This window comes from Alosa pseudoharengus, unplaced genomic scaffold, assembly GCF_046254945.1.
Source record: "Alosa pseudoharengus isolate Yale_2024_CS ecotype anadromous, Long Island Sound unplaced genomic scaffold, YU_APseudo_1.1 YU_APseudo_1.1_scf_29, whole genome shotgun sequence".
Classification (NCBI taxonomy): Eukaryota; Metazoa; Chordata; class Actinopteri; order Clupeiformes; family Clupeidae; genus Alosa; species Alosa pseudoharengus.
The window spans coordinates 1,493,232-1,498,878 of NW_027468715.1; positions in this window are offsets into that span (position 1 = coordinate 1,493,232).

A 5,647-nucleotide genomic window follows, 5' to 3' on the forward strand; every position below is an offset into this window, starting at 1 on the left:
CAGACCACCGCTAGACACTCCTTCTCTGATGTGGAATAGTTGAGCTCAGCTCCCTTAAGCGCTCGGGAGCCATAGGCGATGGCCTGCTCTGACCCCTGGACCTCCTGGGTTAGCACCGCGCCTAGACCCACGGCGCTGGCGTCTGTGTGGACCTGGAAAGGCAGGGATGGATCAGGCTGTACCAGTATAGGTGGACTCTGCAGCGCTTGTTTCAGACATTCAAAGCTACGCTGGCAGTCAGGGGTCCATTGCCACTGGACCCCTTTCTTCTTGAGGCTGTTAAGAGGTGCTGTTATGTCTGCAAAGCGAGGTATGAATTTATGATACCACCCTGCCATCCCTATGAACCGCTGTAGCTCTTTTACATCAGTAGGGGGTGGGAAATCCCTTACAGCGCTTATCTTTCCTGGGTCCACTTCCACTCCCTTGATGGACACAATGTGCCCAAGAAACTTCAGCTGAGGCTGAAAAAAGTGACATTTTCTCATATTGAGTGTTAAGTTCGCTCCCTGGAGTTTGTGGAAAACAGCTTCAAGGTCTTGGATATGCCGGTCGAGAGAGGGGGAAAAGACGATGATGTCATCTATGTAAACAAAGCATAGTTTCCCTCGCAAGTCCCCAAGTACCTTCTCCATGAGTCGCTGAAATGAAGCAGCTGAATTCTTCAATCCGAAAGGTAACACTCTGAACTGATATAGCCCAAAAGGTGTGGCTACAGCAGTTTTGGCTTTGCTGTCTTCTTCCAGCATCACCTGCCAATACCCTGACTTCAGGTCCAGAGTGCTGAACACTGCCGCTCCATGAAGAGACTCTAAGATGTCATGTATTAAAGGCATGGGATATGCGTCCAGCTGGGTCTTCACATTCAATCTCCGGTAATCTATGCAAAACCTGAATGAACCATCAGGTTTCCCAACAAGAACTACCGGAGCAGACCAGGTAGAGTCAGAGGGCTCAATCACACCGTCTTCTAACATCTTATCCAGGTGCTCTTTAATTATGGCCTTTTTCATAGGTGACACTCGGTAGGCCCTGCATCTCACTGGCATTTCATCGGTGGTGTGGATAGAGTGTTTAATCACCTGTGTTCTTCCCACTGTATCCGTACAGACTGTTGACCACTTCTCCACCAGGGGGAGCAACACAGCTGGAAGAGCATCCTTCCATGACACCTCAGGCGCTGCGGTAGCCAAAGGCTTATTTTGCGCCATGTAAAGTTTGACGTGGGACCAGGTCAAACAGTCAGGCGTGCGTCGGAGGAAAGGGTAAAAAGTCACCCCACTCGCTGTCTTCACCCCGTAGGTCTGGTCGCCCATGTTGATTTGCGTAGATGTTTTAGCCAGGAAATCAAGGCCGAGAATAAGAGGGAAAGCTAGGTCAGACTCTCGCATCACGTAAGTCTCTATGGACCAATGGGCTCCATGCCAGTCATACACCAGCAGAACTTTGCCAAGTGCATCATGAGACTTCCCATCCGCAAGCACAAATGTTTGCGCTTCACATGGAGAAAGCTTGTGAGCAGCGATGCCTAATGTCTTCCATAGACTCTCTCTTATTAAAGAAAAAGTGCATCCAGTGTCCACCACGGCATCCCCTCGTAACCGTCTGATTGCGATAGGTACCACCAACAGGGGAAGTGGTGATATGACCTCGTTCTTGCTCTGCACCACACCTAATTCAGATCTGGGGTTATCTCTTGAGCGTCGGGGTGTTTTCTCAGCATCACTTTTTGGTTGAGGACAGTTCTTTACTTTAAGCCAGTAGTCTTTCTTAGAGGCCCAGTCCTTTTCTACCATTGAGCCCACCCTCACCAGGTCGCTGACTGTCTGCACTGTTCCCCTAAGACAACCTGCAAGCGTGGGATTGCAACTGTTCAGGATGCGGCGCACTAATTCTGCCTCTGGAATGTCAGGCTTCCACTTTAGGCACATGGCTCTGTAGTCATAAGCAAAGTCACGCAAACATTGACCTGGAGTCTGCACCATTTCCTTTAGTCGCTCTTCCACCTCTGTGAGGTAATCTGATGGAAGAAATGCTAATTGGATTGCGTTCTTAAATTCCTCCCAGTTTTTTACTTTTGCTCTTTCTGCCATCCACCAACTATGGGCCGGGCCCTTTAGCACAGACGAAAGGGTGGCAATAATATCAGCATCAGGCAGAGGTCTCAATGATAAGAAATCTTCACATTGCTCTATAAACCTGATAACATCAGTCACTCCCCGTGACTCCCCAAAGGTTGGAAATTCTAGCCTTACTGGAGGTTTGTGATAGACAGGGGCTATACTTTTACTAGATGTGGAGGTGCTGGCCTCAACTGACCTTGGAGTGGAGGTTACTTTTGGCTGCACTGGCCTACCTAGCGCCATTCTTTGCATCTCTTTCCTCCATTGTTCATCCCTCCTCAAAAAGCAATCATAGACAGCTTGCTCCAATTTTCGGGTAGCCTCTGTAAAGGTAGTTTGCATATCGTCCCCTTAGAATTACAAGGTTCTATCTGACATTTTTGTCAAAATTGAGTTATTTACATATTCCTAATCTATTATAACTTGTTAACATTATCCAAGGTGTTTTAAAACTTTTTTTGCACTTTTGGTTGTTTTATCTACAAAATAAAAAGGTTCTATTTGCGCAGTCAAACTCAAACTTGGTGTTATAAGGTTCCATCTGTGCTCCAATCATCACTTGGAATGCATACAAGAGGACCAATCACGTTCTGCGATGTTATGTTGTTGCTATTCCCGCCTGATTCAGCAGTGAGTGTTGTGCAACTGTCAGTGGTAGCCCACTTGAAAATGTCAAAGTCAAGATTTACCCGAAATCTACGAGTGCAAGACTTCATTGGCACTATTACCAACGATCCCCTTACAGAGGGCAGGTAAGTTCTCTTTCTAAAAATCGTTTTATATCTAGCTAGTTAAAGAGTTTGTTTTCGTTGGGGTAGCCAAGTAAGCTTACTTGCTAACACTAGCTAACTCTAGCCAACTTAGTTATCATGCTAGCGAATGAAAGCAAGTGGACTGAAGTTAATTTAGTAGCCTATCTTTTGTCAACATTTGGAGGCAAGCAAAACTTGGTGGAATTATGTTGTTGAAGAAACATTATTCCCTCTTTTATTGTTTTAAGTTCCATTAAAGTGTTTGTTTTCTTTGTGGTAGCCAAGTAAGCTTGCTAGCTAATGCTAGCTAACTCTAGCCAACTTAGTTATCATGCTAGCTAATGATAGTAAGTGGGCTGAAGTTAATTTAGTAGCCTATAGTTTGTCAACATTTCGAGGCAAGCAATACTTGGTGAAATTATGATTTTGAATAAACATCTTCCCTCTTTATTTTTTTAAGTTCCATTGAAGGGTTTATTTTCATTGCGGTAGCCAAGTAAGCTGGCTAGCTAACGCTAGCTAATTGTAGCTTTCCAATGTCAATCTAGACACGGAGGCAAGCATAGGATTGTTTTTGAATAAATATCATTGTAGACAATTACTTGAGTAGCATAACATTAATGCTATTTTAATAATGGTATTTTAATAACCTAATCTGTTTAGCCAGTCATTAAGGCCACTGCTTTGTTGTCTGTTTTAATGGTGCCAAATGGTGTGTCTAAAACTAGAAAACATCAGGAACATACCAGGAGGAGAGGAAGAAAAAGAAAGAGGGCATCCAATAAAATCACAGAGGCAAGTGTAATGTTAGTACTGAGGAGCAGAGAAGGAAATGCACAGTAGAGAATATAACATGATGAATGAAGTGATGAGGAGGAAGAAAAAAATGGACACGGACAGAAAGCCAAGCATTAGTGTAACAACAGTTTTGCAATACAAGATAATAAAAGATAGTGAGCTGATAAAAGAATATGTTAGATATTGAATTTTAGATTGTATTTTATATTTTAATTTTAATTGCACACAAATATATAATATGGGGAAATATGCATTATTTTCCTTCAGGCCAGTGATGAGGTCGAGCCAGCTGGAAGTGCAGTGGGCCTTCAGCCACAGGTCACAACGAAAGAGGAGAGGACTACAGTGGAGGAGCAGGGGGCTACAGTGGTGATGCAGGGGGCTACAGTGGAGGAGCAGGGGGCTACAGTGGTGATGCAGGGGGCTACAGTGGAGGAGCAGGGGGCTACAGTGGTGATGCAGGGGGCTACAGTGGTGATGCAGGGGGCTACAGTGGAGGAGCAGGGGGCTACAGTGGTGATGCAGGGGGCTACAGTGGAGGACCAGGGGGCTACAGTTGTGATGCAGGGGGCTACAGTGGAGGAGCAGGGGGCTACAGTGGTGATGCAGGGGGCTACAGTGGAGGACCAGGGGGCTACAGTGGTGATGCAGGGGGCTACAGTGGTGCAGAAAAAAAAAACAAGAAAAAAACATTCAAATCCATCGGCATGGAAAGCAAATACCCGCAAGGTACAATTATTGTTCATACTCCGAGGTACATTAATATATTGTATTGTTGATTGAATTGATGTCATTGATGATGATGATTGATGATGAAATGAGATAAGACCAGTTTGCCAACATGAGTTACAATTAAGCTTATTGTTCATACTCTGAGATATATTAATATATTGTATTGTTGATTAAATTGATGTATTTGATTGATTTATGATATCAAAAAGGTAACAATTTGTCTTTGTATTTACATTTCTATATTGTATTATCCTTTCCTGAGGTACTTCTTAATTGTAATGTATTGTCTATTGCCGTATAAGTTAATGTCTACATTTTAATTGATCGCTGAATAAACCATCAGAAGAAACAGTAATTTTGTACTTTCATTTAAGTTATCCTTCCTTTCTACTGGCCTGCAGCACTATCTAAATCAAAGGTCTCTAAAATGTACATCTGCACTAGACTATAACTTGCATCCCTTAACATTGTTAAGCTTTTTATAAGCAACAGCTGTAGTGTTACAAAAAAAAACATTGTTTCCTTTCATGTTTTGTAAGATAGAACCTTATAATTCCAAGGCGACTGTGAGTTTTTAGAATTACAAGGTTCTATTTACATTTGACCTGTTCCAAAAAGCCCCACTTCCGATTTTTCAAAGATTTTAATATTTCACATTTAGAACACATTTAGGGTGTATGTAACTTTAATGGATTAAATAAACCTATACCATATAGCAGTTTTGTTATTTAGAATGCAAAAACTTTAAACCTCAATATCTCAAAACTACTCAGAGTGCAGATAGAACCTTGTAATTCTAAGGGGACGATATGGTTAAATCCAGTGTGTACGTACTCTCTAAGGCTCTCTTCCCTTCGAATGGAACTTTCTATTGATTTCTCAAATTCTGTCTCAAGTGCTTTAATTTTTTCACTCATGTCCTCCAGAGAAGTGCTCATTTCCTTTATCTCCTCTGTGGTGGCAAATGCATTGGGTGGGAGGTCGTTACTTTCCTCTTCATCCTCTTTGTCACTCCCGTCTTCCGACAATACATACAAATCATTCAGCATTGAAGACGAGACTTCCTCATCAGACTCTCGTCTTGGCTCTCTAAATGTTACGAACTGAGGAGAGCGATAATCTATAGGGTCTCGTCCTCCCTCAGTCTCATACTCGCTACCGCTCATTATGGTATAATTAGTAAAGTAAGTAAAATACAAATAACTACTATAACTGGGTCCCCGAACGGGCCACCATATGTAA